This window comes from Pipistrellus hanaki (genome assembly GCF_964339955.1).
Source record: "Pipistrellus hanaki genome assembly, chromosome: 11".
Classification (NCBI taxonomy): Eukaryota; Metazoa; Chordata; class Mammalia; order Chiroptera; family Vespertilionidae; genus Pipistrellus; species Pipistrellus hanaki.
The window spans coordinates 62625537-62641890 of NC_140513.1; positions in this window are offsets into that span (position 1 = coordinate 62625537).

Here is a 16354-nt window from a genome sequence, read left to right on the forward strand (position 1 = left end):
ATGGTATCTTTTCTCTTCTTCTTTGTGGTTATTTTTCACCAGCTCTGTTTCTGCACCTTGGTGCATACATCTCATAGGTGCTGAGTATACAAGTGTTGTGATTACAGCATTGTTTTTAGAGTCCTGACTTGACCATTTGTTAGTACAACCTGAGGTGAATTAGTCAATCATTCTTTTTTAAAAAAAATATATTTCATTGATTTTTTACAGAGAGGAAAGGAGAGAGATAGAGAGCTAGAAATGTTGATGAGAGAGAAACATCCACCAGCTGCCTCCTGCACATCCCTTACCGGGAATGTGCCCGCAACCATTGTACATGCCCTTGACTGGAATCGAACCTGGGACCTTTCAGTCCACAGACCAATGCTACCACTGAGCCAAACCAGCTTCGGCTAGTCAATCATTCTTATCATGTTTTTATTTATGTGTCAGATGAGTTAATGTTAATTTTTCAGCACTAATGCCCAGTTAAGTAAGGATGCAGAGAATAGCACCTGAAAAACTGTAGAAACAAAATTGTCTTGATTTCCTTTTTCTCCTACTAAATTGACTTACCCCAACAGACTTTGAAATATATATTGAGTAAGTAGATGCAATGTTCAATGCATACATTGTCTTAGAATTCACTTGAACTGCTTCATGAATACTAGTAAGAATTGTAATATAACAAAAATAAAATTGGCTAGGGGAAAGTCTGAAAGCAATTCTAATAGCTTTTCAACACTTGGGGAAGTTAAAACAACAAAAACATACAATAACAATCAAAGCATGACTAGACTCACAAATTCAAATGTGTGATTGTCCTTTCTAGAAAGCGAAAGCAAATAATATTGTTTTGTTTTAACATTCACTGTGGACTAGTGACATGCTACATGTGATTACTAAATGAGTAAAGTTTAGTCTTCCCAATATCAAGCTAAGTCTGGTATTGACATGAGCACATTTAGAGCAGAAACTCTAGGGAAATCAAACAGACCATCATAAATGTTTGCTTTTGGAAGGATGCAGGGATGATTCAAAGACATTTCATCAGAAGAACTGAAACTCGGGGAGTCATTTGAAGATGGAAAAGCAGGGGGAAATTATTTCACGTGTGAAACATATCCAGAAGTCCAAACCTAAAAATAAAGTGAGGGAGAGGGAATGAACAGATGAGAGAAAAGACATGCTAAGGGGCCAAATGGTGAACTGATTCTACTGTGTGTGCAGAGCTGAGTGTGACATGAGGAATGAATTTGCCTTGAATTTTTATTTTAACTTTTTCATCACCGTTTATCCCTTTTATGCCCTCTTCCATCTCCACCTTACTCCCCACAAATAACTTCAGCACACACAACCTTCTAATTCTTATGGAGTTCTATTAAGGTAAAGAAAAGGGAAGTTTGGGATACCAGAAATTTTTTTCTATAGAAACTATGAAAAGCAGTTGAAATTTGGGCAGATCAAAGCACATAAGAGTGGGCTCAAGTTTGAGCAATATTTATGATACATTTACATTATTATTAGTACCATTATTATTATTATTATTATTACTAATATTATTTATTATTATTTCTAAAGGCCCAGTGCACGAAATTTGTGCATGGGATGGGGGTGTCCCTCAGCCCACCCTGCACCCTATCCAATTTGGGACCCCTCAAGGGATGTTAAACAGGCAGCTGGACATCCCTCTCACAATCCAGGACTGCTGGCTCCCAACTGCTTGCCTTCCTGCCTTTCTGATTGCCCCTAACTGCTTCTGCCTGGCAGCCTGATCACCCCATAACCACTCCCATGCCAGCCTTATTGATGTCTAACTACTTCCCTGCTAGCCTGTTTGTCCCCAACTTCCCTCCTTTGCTGGACTGGCCAACCCTAACTGCCCTCCCCTACAGGGTTGATTGCTTCCAACTGCCCTCCCTTGCAGGCCTGGTGTCTCCCAACTGTCCTCCCCTGCTGGCCATCTTGTGTCCACATGGGGTCAGGATCTTTGACCACATGGGGCAGCCATCTTGTGTGTTGGAGTGATGGTCAATCTGCATATTACTCTATTTTTAGATAGGATAGAGGCCTGGTGCACGTGTGGGGGCCAGCTGGTTTGCCCTGAAGGGTGTCCTGGATCAAGGTGGGGGTTCCCTTGGGGCATGGGGCAGCCTGAGTGAGGGGCCCATGGTGGTTTGCATGCCAACCACTCCCCCTGGCGACCCAAGTGAAGACCCTGATATCTGGAATTTATTTACCTTCTACAATTGAAACTTTGTAGCCTGGAGCAGAGGCCTAGGCCAACCAGGGCAGGTGGAAAGCTTTGCTTCCTTTGTTGCCAGGGGCAACTCTAGCCTGCTCTTTCCAGCTCCTTGGCTGCCACCATTTTTGGGGGGATTTATTTTCTATAATTGAAACTTTGTATCCTTTAGTGGAGGCCTAGGCTACCCAGGGTGTGTGGAAAGCTTGGCTTTCTCTATTGAAACCCAAGCCTCTCAACTGCTCTCCGTGGCTGCACCCATCTTGCTCAGGGTTAATTTGCATACTCACTCTGATTGGCTGGTGGGTGTGGCTGGGGGGCATGGTTTGAGCTGAGTGATGGTTAATTTGCATATCACTCTTTTATTAGGTAGGATCAGGTAGGATTTCAGGTGATGAGAATGCCTGGTAACTAAAAACTGATCCTTATCTTCAGGGAGATTATCGTTTTGTGAGATAGACACTCAGGTAGACACACATTAAAAGTCACATTCTATGTTCTGTACTAGACGTAAAAACAAAGTGACATAGGAAATAGAGGATAAGATTTATTCCAATTTGAGGGCTTGCGGAAACTTTCCTGGTGACATAAAACAAAACAAAACTGTGTTGATAGAACTTATGGGTTAACCAAGTGTAGAAGGTTGGTAAGGGTTTCTAGGCAGTATGGCGCCATAAGTAAAGTTGTCAATGTATGAACCAGCATATTATCTATCAAGAAAGTGAAGAAGTTGGTTATTTCTAAAGTCTGAATTGAGAGACAGGGGTTTAAGCTGATTGACATTAGGATATAAAAGACTTTGTATTCAGAAATGAGGTTGTCTAAGAAAGAGATTCTGTAGAATGAGTGTTTTAAAAAGTCTCTTTTTTGAAGTCTCCATCAAATCAATATTAAAAATTAAAGACTTCATATTAAAATCAGATCTTTGACTTATCAATACTTTTATGGCAGCACCAATTGCTCATTTCTTAATGACAATGATCCCCGGAGTTGATAAGGATTCTACTCAAGAAAATATGTTTGATAATTCAGTCTCCCACTTACATACCACACACAATCTCTCTGCTTACATATCTTCAGTAAGAGAGGCCCCCATCTCCAAAGACAACACATTCTCTTCTGATGTTGCTCTAACTTGCCTCTTGTTCTTATATTAATTCAAAATCTGCTTCTCTTATTTTCACTTGTGGTTCTAGTTTTGCTTTTAGGAGCCACATAAAATAAGACTAATAATCTCCTTTCATGAGGACATTCCTTTGATGTTTGAATAAATAACGTTCATGCTTCTTTCATCCAACTCTTTTCTAAACTGCGTGTACGTTTCTATACTTAGCTCCTATTTGAGATGTTTTCTGGTCATTTACTAAATTTCTCTGTCACTTATTCTTCCTCTTAATTTACTATGGCTGGTCAACATATTTACATGGTGTTAAATTGTACATGGTGATCTAAGTTTCATTTGTATAGGGCAGGGCGAACTTGGTCTGCCTTATTTCACTGAAGGGAGATTACCTCTTTATTTAAATTCCTGAGATGGGCTAGCTGTTGTAAGCAAGCACAACACAATTCTAGCTAATTAGGAGACTTTCAGTCACAGATAATTTGCACATTAACTCATGTAAGATTTTGTTATTCCTCTGTAAACTTATGCTAGTTATTTTTTAGCTTAAAATTATGTCTACATTTTATTGTCTCCACATTAGCCTAGGAGTTGTTTCTATCAAATTGAATCTTGAATTTTGTCTCTCTATGTTTGTTCTCTACATGTTTGTCTTCTATTATTTTCATATGTAATACATGGGGTAAAAATGATAAACAGGTATGACATGGCTATGACATTTTGGGGTTCCAATGGGGATTTATACCAAGGTTGAAATTAAAGTCTTATTCAACTTCATATGGTTTCTATGGCACTTGTGAGTTTACTTAACAATATTTCTCAACATCTTATAAACGTGAATTTTTTATTGAAGTGTTCAAGTATTTATCAAACTAGTAAAAATTATCAAAGAAAGACACAATGATTGTATAATAGACTCATTTTGGGTAAATTTTATGGGTCTCATATAATTTTATAATTCTTTTCACATAATAGTATATTATTTTATTTTGTACTTGGCTTTTCTCAGTGATTTGTCATGGAATTTTATAGGGTCAAAGCACTGGAGCCTAGCAAATGGATAAAAATATTTGGCTTTGGGCCTAGTTTGTGTGGCTGGGTGATTGAGTGTTGACTTAGGAACCAGGAAATTATGGTTCCATTCCCATTCAGGGCACATGCCACATTGTGAGCTCAGTCCCCTGGGGGTGGAGGGGGTGGGTGGGCATGTAATAGGCAGCTGATCAATGATTCTCACATTGATGTTTCTCTCTCTTCCTCTTCCTTCCTCTCTGAAATCAATAAAAATATATATTAAAAAATATCTGATTTTGGTACACATTAGCTCTGTGTCAAGTTAAATGTGTAATCTTTTAGTTTATAAAAGGGATAATGATAGACATTTCACAGGTCATTATTAAGATTTAATGACAGTTTACAAAGCATCCAGTCTAGGGCCTGGCCCACAGTGTACTAGTATATATGACACATTAAATTTCTTATTTCAACACCAAGTTAGCCAAAGTAACTGCACTGCATAGTCAGACTAATATTATGTCCATTTTGAAGATGAAGAAAAATCATTTAGAGAGTTTTATTCAGTTATTCAATCATTATTAATGCTTCCTCTTGTTTGGCACTGTTACACATGAGATGCATGCATAGATATTCTGAAACATAGCAAATATGTACCAAACCTAGCTTTAAAGTCTAGATAATTTAGAACATCAATTGGCCATGAATTGATATAGTATTGTGTTTTTATGTATTTTTATTATTGAGAGTATTACAGATGTCTCCCCCTTTTTTCCCTTCCCCTTGGCTCCCCACCACCTGGGTCCCACCCCAGCCCCCAACCCTTTACTACCCTATAGTCTGTGTTTATGGACAATGCATATAAACATATCAGTGATTATATTTATTGTCAGATACTTTGTATATTCACAATAAATCATTTTTTTGGTAGATATAGTCTGTAATAAAATAGCTTCTGAGATCAGCTCCAAAAAGTAATATGTTGGGGCAACAAATTGTGGCCCATTAAAATGTCTTAAGGCCAGTTTTAATGAATCATTAAATATTATGTATAATTGGCATACATAGCATATTAAATTAGATTCTACTAAGTTATTCATTTGGCTGAAATAATTTGTTCTTTTATGGAGTAAAATATTTCATTTCTGATTAAAAATATTTTTCATTCAGTTGATTATCTATTTTTATTGCTAGATAGTCCTAACTTGGTCATTATACAGAATTAGTGGAATTAGAATTAATGATGTTTGAACATAACTTGAAATGATAAAATTATGACCTTTCACCTAAGAATAAATGTATTCTTTACAAACCCTACTATCTGAAAGATTAATGTTGTGCAACTATGGAAAACTGTCAGGATAGATAACTTACTAGCTATATTTAATAGTATTTACTAGAAAGCACCATTAACGTGGTTTAAACATGAAAAATCTGTTTTTTGTCTTTTTTTCAAAAACCAAAAATTTGGGAGAATTTTTACTCATTTGAAATGAGATTTTTTTTTAAAATGCTATACAGGACTTCCTACTAGGAGAGGAAATACATTGAGTGCTTTATATAAAGATACCATGTAGATCTTTCAGGTACATCCTACCTAATAAAAGAGAAACATGCAAATTGACCACACCTTTGCTATTCCCACAAGCCTTGCCCACCAGCCATTCAGAGTGAGTATGCAAATTAACCCAACCAAGATGATGGTTAATTTGGATATTCAGGCCAGAGAGAAGACTAAAGACAGTGTAGAAAGAAGCCAAGCATTGAGCAAAGCTGCAGAGAAGCAAGCAAGCGAGGCAGGGTAGAAGGGAGGAAAGCAGAGGGCCTGAGGGATAAGGGAGGGAAGCAGGCAGGGTAGCTACCAAAGCAGGAAGCCCTATTGTAGGAATCTTCCTGCAACGGGTCTCTAGTTTAAAAAATAATATAAGCACTGAAGTAGGACTTCCAGCTATGCACTTTTTCAGACTGAATAAATAGGTTGTTGATCCTCTTAAAACACACACACACACACACACACACACACACACACACACATACACACACACATGTAACATTAAACAAACACTAAAAAACAACAACAATCTGGACTCTGGGAAAATGATCAAAGGCAGAAGAGAAACTGAGAATCAGTAATTTTTGAGACACTGCTACAGCTTCAGGGAAAAATAAATGGGAGCTCTCATCCTTTTTGCCTAGTGTTGCTCTCTTTTACTCCAGCCCTGCATGGAAGAGAGCTATTAATTTAGCAGCATGGGGCTGGCTGCATGAACTTGCAGCTCTGCTGCCAGCAGGTGTGGGCTGTTTGTGCAGACTGGGAAACACAGAACTTTGCAGAGAGAAGTGGTGAGTGTAACAGAAAACAAATGGAGCAATGCAATGTCTCTGATAGCCAGAGACTGTGATCCTAGTTGGGGTAAATGGTGGCTGAGCCAGAACTTTATTAGGAGACTAGAGGCCAAGTGCATGATTTCACTTGGACTGCCCTGTGCCCTCTTATAACCTGGGACCCCTAGGGGGATGTCAGACTGCTGGTTTGGACCCTGTGAGGGTTGGACCAAAACCAGCAGTCTGACATCCCCCAAGGGATGTAGTAGTGTAAGAAGCGGCAGGCTAGAGAGAAGCCCAAACCCAGGTCGGGTGCTGCGCTGATCCCACTCACTCTGGCTCTGCTGCGCCTGCCACTGCTTGGTAGTGCTACTGTGGACGCAAGAGAGGCTCACGCCCCTGTAGCTGTGCTCGCCAGCTGTGAGCTCAGTGTCTGGCACCCATGGGTGCTCCTGATGTGGGAGTGTACTGACCAGCAGGGGGAAGCTCCTGCATTGAGCACCTGCCCCCTGGTGGTCAGTGCATTTCTTAGCTATCAGGTCTAGCGGTCAACCTGTTGTTTAGGCTTTTATATATACAAAATCTTGAAATAAGAAACATTGAATGCTTAAACTGTGTGCATCTCTGATTGTCTAGGAAACTGCACACAAGAGAGTTATACGAAAAGTGAATGCAAAAGGAGATTTGAGAATTGGATGACCTTTGAATGCCCTCACCAACCAACACACAGATTAATCATCAGGGAGAGAAAGTTCAAGATTTTGAGCACAATATATGCCAAAATCACTGATTAACCATTAAGCTATAGAGATACAGGGGTGACTCCTATGAAACAAGACTTACAATTAAACATTTAGGAACCCTTTAGAATCCTATAGAACAGAAGAAATAGGAAATATTGTCATCCCAGCTCTACAGATTTATTACCTATGTGGCCTGTGTGAGGTAAATGCAGATAATTAGAACTACCATCTCAAAAGCGTGCAGAAGAAAGTGTGAGTTAAGACAGCAGTTAATTATAACAATGTCTGACATATAGTAATGTTTCTATTATTTCTATAGAAAGCAGTGTATTTTTGCAAAACAACAGCAAAACTTTATGAGAGTAGTTTTCATTTGTTTTAAGAACGAACAAAAAGAAAACAATATAGAAGAAGCAAATTTGCAAAATACAAAGTTCCTAGATTTAACGTGTTAGATTTAGGTCTTAAAATTTTTGCTGCTCCTTATTCTTTCATTCATTCCACAATGATGTACTACTATGTATCATATACTGTATGGGTTGCTGGAAGTGGAATGATGACTGATGTGAGAATTATCAAAACAATACCATTAAATTGGATGATTCAAACATATTATAATCATTTATTATGAAGCAGGGACGCACTCTCAGTCATGTTGCAAGGTAAAGGATGTCCTTTGTGTAAACATGTACTTTCATATCTACATATGCTTGTGGGTGACTAAATCCAGTAGTTAAATGTTAATGTAAAATTAGACCTATATTAACCTTATATCTGCCTTCAAATTATTCTAAAGCCAACGTAGCTAATAAATAAATACATCTACCAAAGTTGTTCTCTCTTCTTTGGCTTTGCTACTATTTCATTCCAAGGATTCAAGCGTTATTTCAGAGAGCATTGAAATGTGAGAAGCACACTTCTAACTTGAGAACTTTCTGAGCGTGTAACACCAGAGGGGAATCCGTTGCAATTATCTTGGGGAGCATAATTCCTTCTGACTTTTCCTCGATCAACACATGAATAATTCACGCACTTTCGATTTGACTTTTGAAGGCTTATCTACAAGGCATGGTCAGAACTGAGCCCGCACTCTCTGTTGATAGTAGTAACTCAACATATCTTTGTTCCGCACAGTTCTTCCCTGACCTTTATACTCCTATCGGTACTGGACTACTTGACATTTCCAAGTAGATGCTTCATAGAAACATCAAACAGTGTTTTCCAAAAGGAACTCTTGATTTCACCCAGCAAGCCTGACCCTCTGCTGGGATTTGCTCCTTTCAGTAATGGTTAAAACCACCACCCGGATGCTCAAGCTGAAAACTTTAGGGTCGTCCTTCACCTAACAAGTGACTCAATCTATAATCCCCCTGGTTTCCTCCTTCCAAGTATGTATCACACTCGCTCATTTTCATCTACTCTATGGCTATTTAAGTTAAAATGACTTAAATTATATCTTACTACACTTTTCCTTCTAACCAGTCTCACTTTTAAGTCTCACTATTGTTTAAATCTTTTTTAAAACATAGCAATCAGAGTAATCTTTTTAAAATTACCAATGGAACAATGTGATTCTCCTATAGAGACAGACTCATAGATAGCCTTTGGCAGTGGGGGCCTGGATGGGGGAGGTGGAGGGATGAACAAAAAAAGAAAGAATAAGAGAAAGAACTCATGGACACAGACCACAGTGAGGTGACTGCAGGGGCTGGGTAGAGGTGGAGGAGAGATAGGGGGGATAAATAATGATGGGGAAAATAAATAGCTACTTAAGAAATGGAGGGAAAAGAAAAACCTTTTAACACCTGACAATTGCAGGATGCTGCCCAATTACAAAAACAGATTCCATACCATGGCCTTTGCAACTGTGCATAATCAGGCTCCTGAACACCTCTCAAGTTCATTCCTTTCTATTCTTTCTTCCATGGACATTCTGGCTACCTTCACCTGTTTTTAGTTTGTTCTATTTACCTCAGTGCTTTGACGGATGGTTTTGTGTCTGTCTGAAAAAAATCTTTTTCCTATGGACCTCAGGATAAACTTTACTCAAAAGACCTTTCCCAAATAATGATAAGTTGTCTAACCACTCATTATTATTATTTTTTTTTTGTACTAGGGGCCCAGTTCACAAATTCGTGCACCTTGAAAGAAATTGTGGGCTGTGAGGCTGTGGTGGGCACAGGGACTGGTCTCAGCCCATCCTGTACACCCCATCCAATCCCTCCCGCTTCAGCCCTTATCCTTGTCTGCTGGCAGACCTGTTCCCACTGCCACCACTTACATGCGCAGAGCAATTGGGGCCAGTGCCCTTAGCAGGTGCTAATGGGGCAGTGATGGCAATGGGTGGGAGAGGCAGGTCTGGTGCTGGCAATGGGTGTGAGCAGGGCCATAGCCATCAGCTAGTGTGAGTGGCTGCAGGCCCCGATTGCCCCTCAGGAGCACCCCTCCCCCCACTTACCTACTCCACCATCCCACTGCAGTCAATGCCTGCTATGTTGCACACATGCCTCCTGGTGGTCAGTGCACATCATAAGCAACAGGTTGTTCTGCTGTCAGGTCTATTTGCATATTAACCTTTTATTATATAGGATTATTATACCCTCAGTTACCAAATCTTAAATATGCACATTATATTTTCATCTGTATTGACATACTACTAATTTGCAACATTATTGCTCCTAAGAAAAGTGCTTAAAAATCATACTTTGCACCCATTTCTTCATAATTCCTAGGAATTATACCACTCACAAAATAAAGCAAAGTCAGAAACAAATGTGTATATTATTAAGCAGGATATATTCTTAATGCATAAATGTACACAAATAATTTGATTAAACAATGTTTGTCATTCCCTGTAGCTACTAGCTATAACCCTAGACCCTGAGTAAAGTGGCAAAGTATCCTCCCAACCCCACATCTGGTGCACCCCCAAACCCAGTGCCCCACAGGGACCAACTCAACACCCTTATTAGTTAGCCTCTCCAAACTTCACATTAAACTCCCCACGCAGGATATTCCAGGAAAAAAATATAATGTTCCTGAAATTATAAATTTCTAAAGAAATTACATTTTAAAGAATTCTGTAGAAGTACAATCAACATATCTTAATTTCATTTATAGATCTAGTTATTTGTGTCAGTTTTAAAATATAAGAATTACATATAGTATCCTTAATTTACTCATGAAATTAAAATGGTTGGCACATTAAACTTAGAAGGATAAAATTCAATATTGGGTTTTACTTTTAGATGTGTTTCATTGTTACAAATGGCACTGCAGGCTGCTGAACTTAAGAAATTGAACATCTTTTAGTTTTCACCTATTCGGCTGAAGCAGTTAACTGAGAAAATAAGAAAGCATCAATATTATAATTAACCAAACAATGTCATCATGTGTTTTGTTTTGTGTGTGTTTTTGCATATGGTATCCACCATATTGTTAAGCAGATAGAAAAACAGCAGTTAAAAAAGAATACACATAGCCAAAACCGGTTTGGCTCAATGGATAGAACGTTGGCCTGGGGATTCAAGTGTCCCAGGTTCAATTCCAGTCAAGGGCATGTACCTTGGTTGCAGGCACATCCCCAGTGAGGGTGTGTGCAGAGGCAGCTGATCAATGTTTCTCTCTCATTGATGTTTCTAACTCTCTATCCCTCTACCTTCCTCTCTGTAAAAAATCAATAAAATACATTAAAAAAATACACATATATTTTATCAATTGGGTCTAGCTAGAAGAATCAAGTCTGAAACATGGCATTGTCACATCAGCATGGTAGGCAGTAGACGTCCTCAGATGGTGGTGGCAGGCTCAGTGGAGGAAGAAAAGACAGTGGCCGAAGGGGATCAGAGCAGACACAGTCTAACAGAGGTAAAGGTGACGAGGAAGGCAATTTTACTGGATAAAAACCATAAGCCCAGAGCTGAGTTGAAAGGTAAGTTACTGTAATGTTTGCAACAAATCCCTGTAGTATTATCATCCTTAATGTAATCAGTAGCGGCCCGAAGTTCAGTGAGTTCAATTTGTTTGCCCAGGTTCCTACAATTAGAAAGTGGCCTGTTCAGAACTGACAGAGGTATATGTGGGTCTCTAAACCCAAGCCCACCACCAGCTAAGCCTATGCTAGGGCTGTTTCCAGGAAGAAGAGCCAAGGAAATCTTACTTTTCGTGACAGCCTGGGCACACCTGGGGAGCATTGTGCTACGTGAAATAAGCCAGTCAGAGAAAGAAGAGTGCCCTGTGATTTCCCTCATCTGTAGAAATTAATAAACAACCTAAACTAGCAAGATAGAGTGTAGGCTAACAGCTGTCAGAGGGGAGGGAAAGAGGTTGTGGGGCTGAGTGAAAAAGGTGAAGGGATTAAGGAAAATAATAATAATAAAAAAAATTCCACACAGAAATGAGCTTTGTCATTGTTTTTATCCTTTGTTTCATTTTTATTTTCTGATGAGAAATCCCATGCTCCCCTTCGCGTGGTTTTTGGTAATGTTGTGGGAAGGGACATTGACTCGTATGCTCAGGACTTTCCCTTATGCTGAGTTTGGGACAAAGCATCTTATTCAGCTTATTTCACTTTAGCTGCAGCATAAGCTTGGCAAATTTGTATTCTTTTCATTCCCAAAGGAGCTGCCAATTTACATACCGTGATCAACGTCACAGGAGTAAGCAGGGGAGTCAGGATTGAAAACTTCCCCTGTAATCCCCCCTCGCTGCAGAGCACAAGTTCTGTCTGTTACAGATGCTGGCAGATTTCAGATAAATTCCTAGAGCAACCCCTGGAGGAACGCCTTTTTTCTTCCCGCGCTTCAAAGTTCCTTTCTGACACCCCGGCTAACCGTGCTGCTTATTTTGTAATCCAGTCAAATGCTGCAGCAGTTTTATAGTCCTGTCTTTGAATCGCAGATCCAAGGAACTGGCAGCAGCGTGAGCTCCTCGGTGCAAAGGAATTGTCATGATCTGACTTTGTCGATGGGTTGACACCAAATTCTTTTAGTCACATAAGACCTTCTCTTTTTTGTTCAGAAATAAAAATAGTTGCAGAGGAGTGAATTTGAGGAGTAATACAACGGTTAAACTTGGGAAATTTTATTTTTAGAAAAGGTTTATGATAAAAATATGTTTGAGTGTTCATTCCTAGAGAGGAGTACCAAAAATATACCTCCTTCAGTTTGTTGTTGTTGCCACGTTGCTTTTCCCCTCAAATCCACTCTAAACTGACTTTTCTAAGCTTCTGCAGACCATAGTGTTCTGCACTCTGCCCTCTGAGAAGGGGTCAAGCCAGAATCTTCTCACTGCCCTGGCTGGTTGCTCAGTGGTTAGAGTGTAGGCCTTGGCACAGAAGAGTCCTGGAGTCCATTCCCAGTCAAGGGCATGTACCTGGGTTGCAGGTTCACGCTTTGCCCCTAGTTGAAGCACGTGCAGAAGGCCACCAGTCCATGTATTGCTCTCACATTGATGTTTCTCTCTCTCTCTCTCTCTCTCTCTCTCTCTCTCTCTCTCTCTCTCTCTCTCTCTCTCCCCCCCCCCCCGCCCCCCCCCCCCCTTTCCTCTACTTTCTCTGTAAAGCAAAGGGAAAAAAAGTCCTTGGGTGAGGATTAATAAAAAAAAAGAATCTTCTCACTTGGTTTCCAATAAGGTCATTCTTAGGGATAAACCTATTAAGAAAAAATAGTTACTATTAACACCACCTTATTTTTACCCCACATTTCAGAATTTCTAATTTACATAAACCTAGGACTCTTTTACTATAATCATGAAAAGAATTAAACAAACTTTAAATAATGTTTACAACTTAAGAAAGCCACTCAGTGCAGTTCAGAAACCAGGACTATGGCTGGAGAAATTATTCTTGTTTGTTCCTTTTCTTTTTTTCCTCCAACATGTTCTCCATTTTTTTTAATGGAGCATTTTATATGATTCTATTTTCTCTCCTTTCTTATAACAGTTATACTGCTTATTATTATTTTTTAAGTGGTTGCCTTAGAGTTTACAATATATAGAATTTGCAATATATTCAGAAGTGGGCAAAAGTGGATTTGCAGCTGTGAGTATGCAAAATAGGGTTTATTCTTAATTATGTCTTAATTCTTTTATTATTTATTTATAATACAATTAAAAATCTATTTTTATCAAACCCTATATGTATAACTAATCCAAGCGCACTTTCAAACATTATCCCAATTTAGGGTAAGTGTGAGTACATTAAAATAACAAAATAATCTTAATTCCTCCCTCCTGTTCTTTGTATCATTGTTGTTATTAATTTTATTTATACATAAGCAAATGTAAGCATATATATATATACATACATAAAGTGTATACATAAATATACATAATCAAATGTGTTGCTTGTATTATTATTTTGGAAAACATATCTGTTAGAACAATTAAGAATAAAAAAATAAAAGTTTTACTTTTCCTTCAAATTTTTCTTTTCTGATACTCTTTTCTTTATGTAGAATTAGATTTCTGACCTATGTCATTTTACTTATCTCTGAAGAACTTATTTTAATATTTCTTGCAAAATAGCTCAATTTTTGCTTGTCTGAGAAAGTCTATATTTTTGAGGGAAATTTTTTTGGGTACAGAATTCTAGGTTGGTAGATTTTTTTCTTGTGAGATTTTAAACGTTTCGTTCCATTTTCTTCTTACTTGCATGTATTCTGAGGAGAAGCTGATATAATTTTTATCTTTTCTCTCTATAGATAGGTTTTGAATTTTCCTACTTCCTTCTCTCAGGATTTTAAAAACTGTCTTATTTTTTGTAGTTTGAAAATGACATGCTTAGGTGTAATTTTACCTTTTTTTTTTTTTTTTACATTTATTTGGCTTAAAGTTTTCTGAGTTTATTGGATCTGTTGTATGGGGTTTGACATTAAAATGGCAGAAAATATCAACTGTCATTATTTCAAATATTGCTTCTGTTCTTTTCTCTCTCTCTTCTTTTCATCTTTATTGTAGAAAGTATTCATATGTCCCCTTTTTCTTCTCATTGACCCCCTATAGCCTGCCCCTGACTCCAACTCCAAGTCTTTAACACCCTATTGTCTGTGCCTATGGGTTATGAATTGTATGCATGCAAGTTCTTTTATAGATCTCTTCTCACCTACCCATCCACTCCCACCTTCCCTCTGGGATTCAACAGTCTGTTCAATGCTTCCATGTCTCTGAGTCTCTTTTGTTCAACATTTATTTTGTTCATTAGATTCCACACATGAGTGATTTCATGTGATACTTGTCTTTCTCTGACTGGCTTCTTTTGCTTGGCACAATACTCTCCAGGCCCCTCCATGCTGTCTCAAAGGTAAGAAATCCTTCTTCTCTGTAGCTGCATTTTATTCCATGGTATGAATGTACCACAAGGTTTTGCTCCTTTTCTCTTTTTCTCCCCCTGGTATCCCTGTTATGCACATCACGCCTTTTGCAGCTGTAACCACGGTTTTTGGATATTCTGTATTCTCTTTTCACTCTTTTATTCTGTTTGCTTTTATCTTTGGAGGTTTTCATTTAGATTTTGTCAAGCTCAGAAATGATTTTCTCAGCTGTGCCCATTCTAATAAGCCTCCGTTAGGCATTCTTCATTTTTGTAAGTATTTCTAAACCACACAATTCTTTTTGGTTGTTTCTTAGAATCTTCATCTCTCTGCTTGCACTGTGTTCTAATGCTGTCTGTTTTATCGATTAGAGCCCCCTGTTTTAAATCTCCTATTTGACAATTCCAATACCCCTGAATCTGCATATGGATTATAAGGAGCTATTGTAGGCAGGCCTGAAGGAATGTGGTGGCGAGATGTCAGGGGAGGGGAGGCGTGCTATAGTTCTATGATTAGGTCTCAGTAAGTTTTTCCCTACACTGTGAACTTCACTGGTGCTTTTCAGCCACTCTCACCCCCACGCCCCTCAGGCTTGTTTAGGACAAACTGCAGTTGGATAGCTGTCTTTTCCCAGGCGCAGACAACATAGGGCTTAAATCGGGTATCTCCCTTTCTCCCTGTGGGAATTTAGAGCCCAGTGCGGCTGTGTATTTGCTTTCAGCTAGATCAGCTGGGCTTCGATTAAACACCTGCAGGCCAGGAACTGGTTAAATAGTTCCCCCCGAGGGAGGCTTTTTAAGGGGAAGAGACTGCCCTGCTCTGTTTCAAAATGGTTCTTCCCACCCCGCCTCTCACAGTAAGTAGGATGGGATTTTTCTCCAAAGTTCAGTGTCAACCTGGTAAAAGTCTGGAAAGGAGAGCCCACAAAAGTGTGGGTCCCCCTAACCCTTTCGTGAATAAGTCCCCTGGAGGTTTTTTATTTTATTTTTACTTTCAGAGTGTTGTGTGCTGAGCCTCCTGCATTTCACCAGTTCCAGTTCTGGTTGCCCTATCCCGGCCCTGCCCCATGGTATTTCAAAGTGTGGCTTTCTGCTGTGGTAAGTGGTGCTTCCCTGTGTTCACCTGCTGGTCTCTTCACTTTGGGGGCAGTGACCTGCCTACCCACCGCGCTTCTCTGTGGAAGTAAGAGTGGCTGGTATTCCACTTTGTTCAGAGAGTCAATCGTTGTTAGGATGGAGTGGCAGCCTCCAACATTTAGTTAAGTTTGGGCCAATGACAAGCATTTCTAAACGGCACTATTTTTTACAAAATGTCAGCTTTGTAAATATTTATAACGTGTCAGTAAACAGTGCGATAACCAACAATCGAGGTGCTGTGGGTTGGAAATAACAGAACGCCTGACATTAAAATGGGCTTTAATCATGAGGGCATTCATCAGCTCATAAAGAGCAGCTGGAAGAGGAGGAGGAGGAGGAGGAGGAGGAGGAGGAGGAGGAGGAGGAGGAGGAGGAGGAGGAGGAGGAGGAGGAGGAGGAGGAGGAGGAGGAGGAGGAGGAGGAGGAGGAGGAAGAGGAGAAGGAAGAGGAGAAGGAAGAGGAGAAGGAAGAGGAGAAGGAAGAGG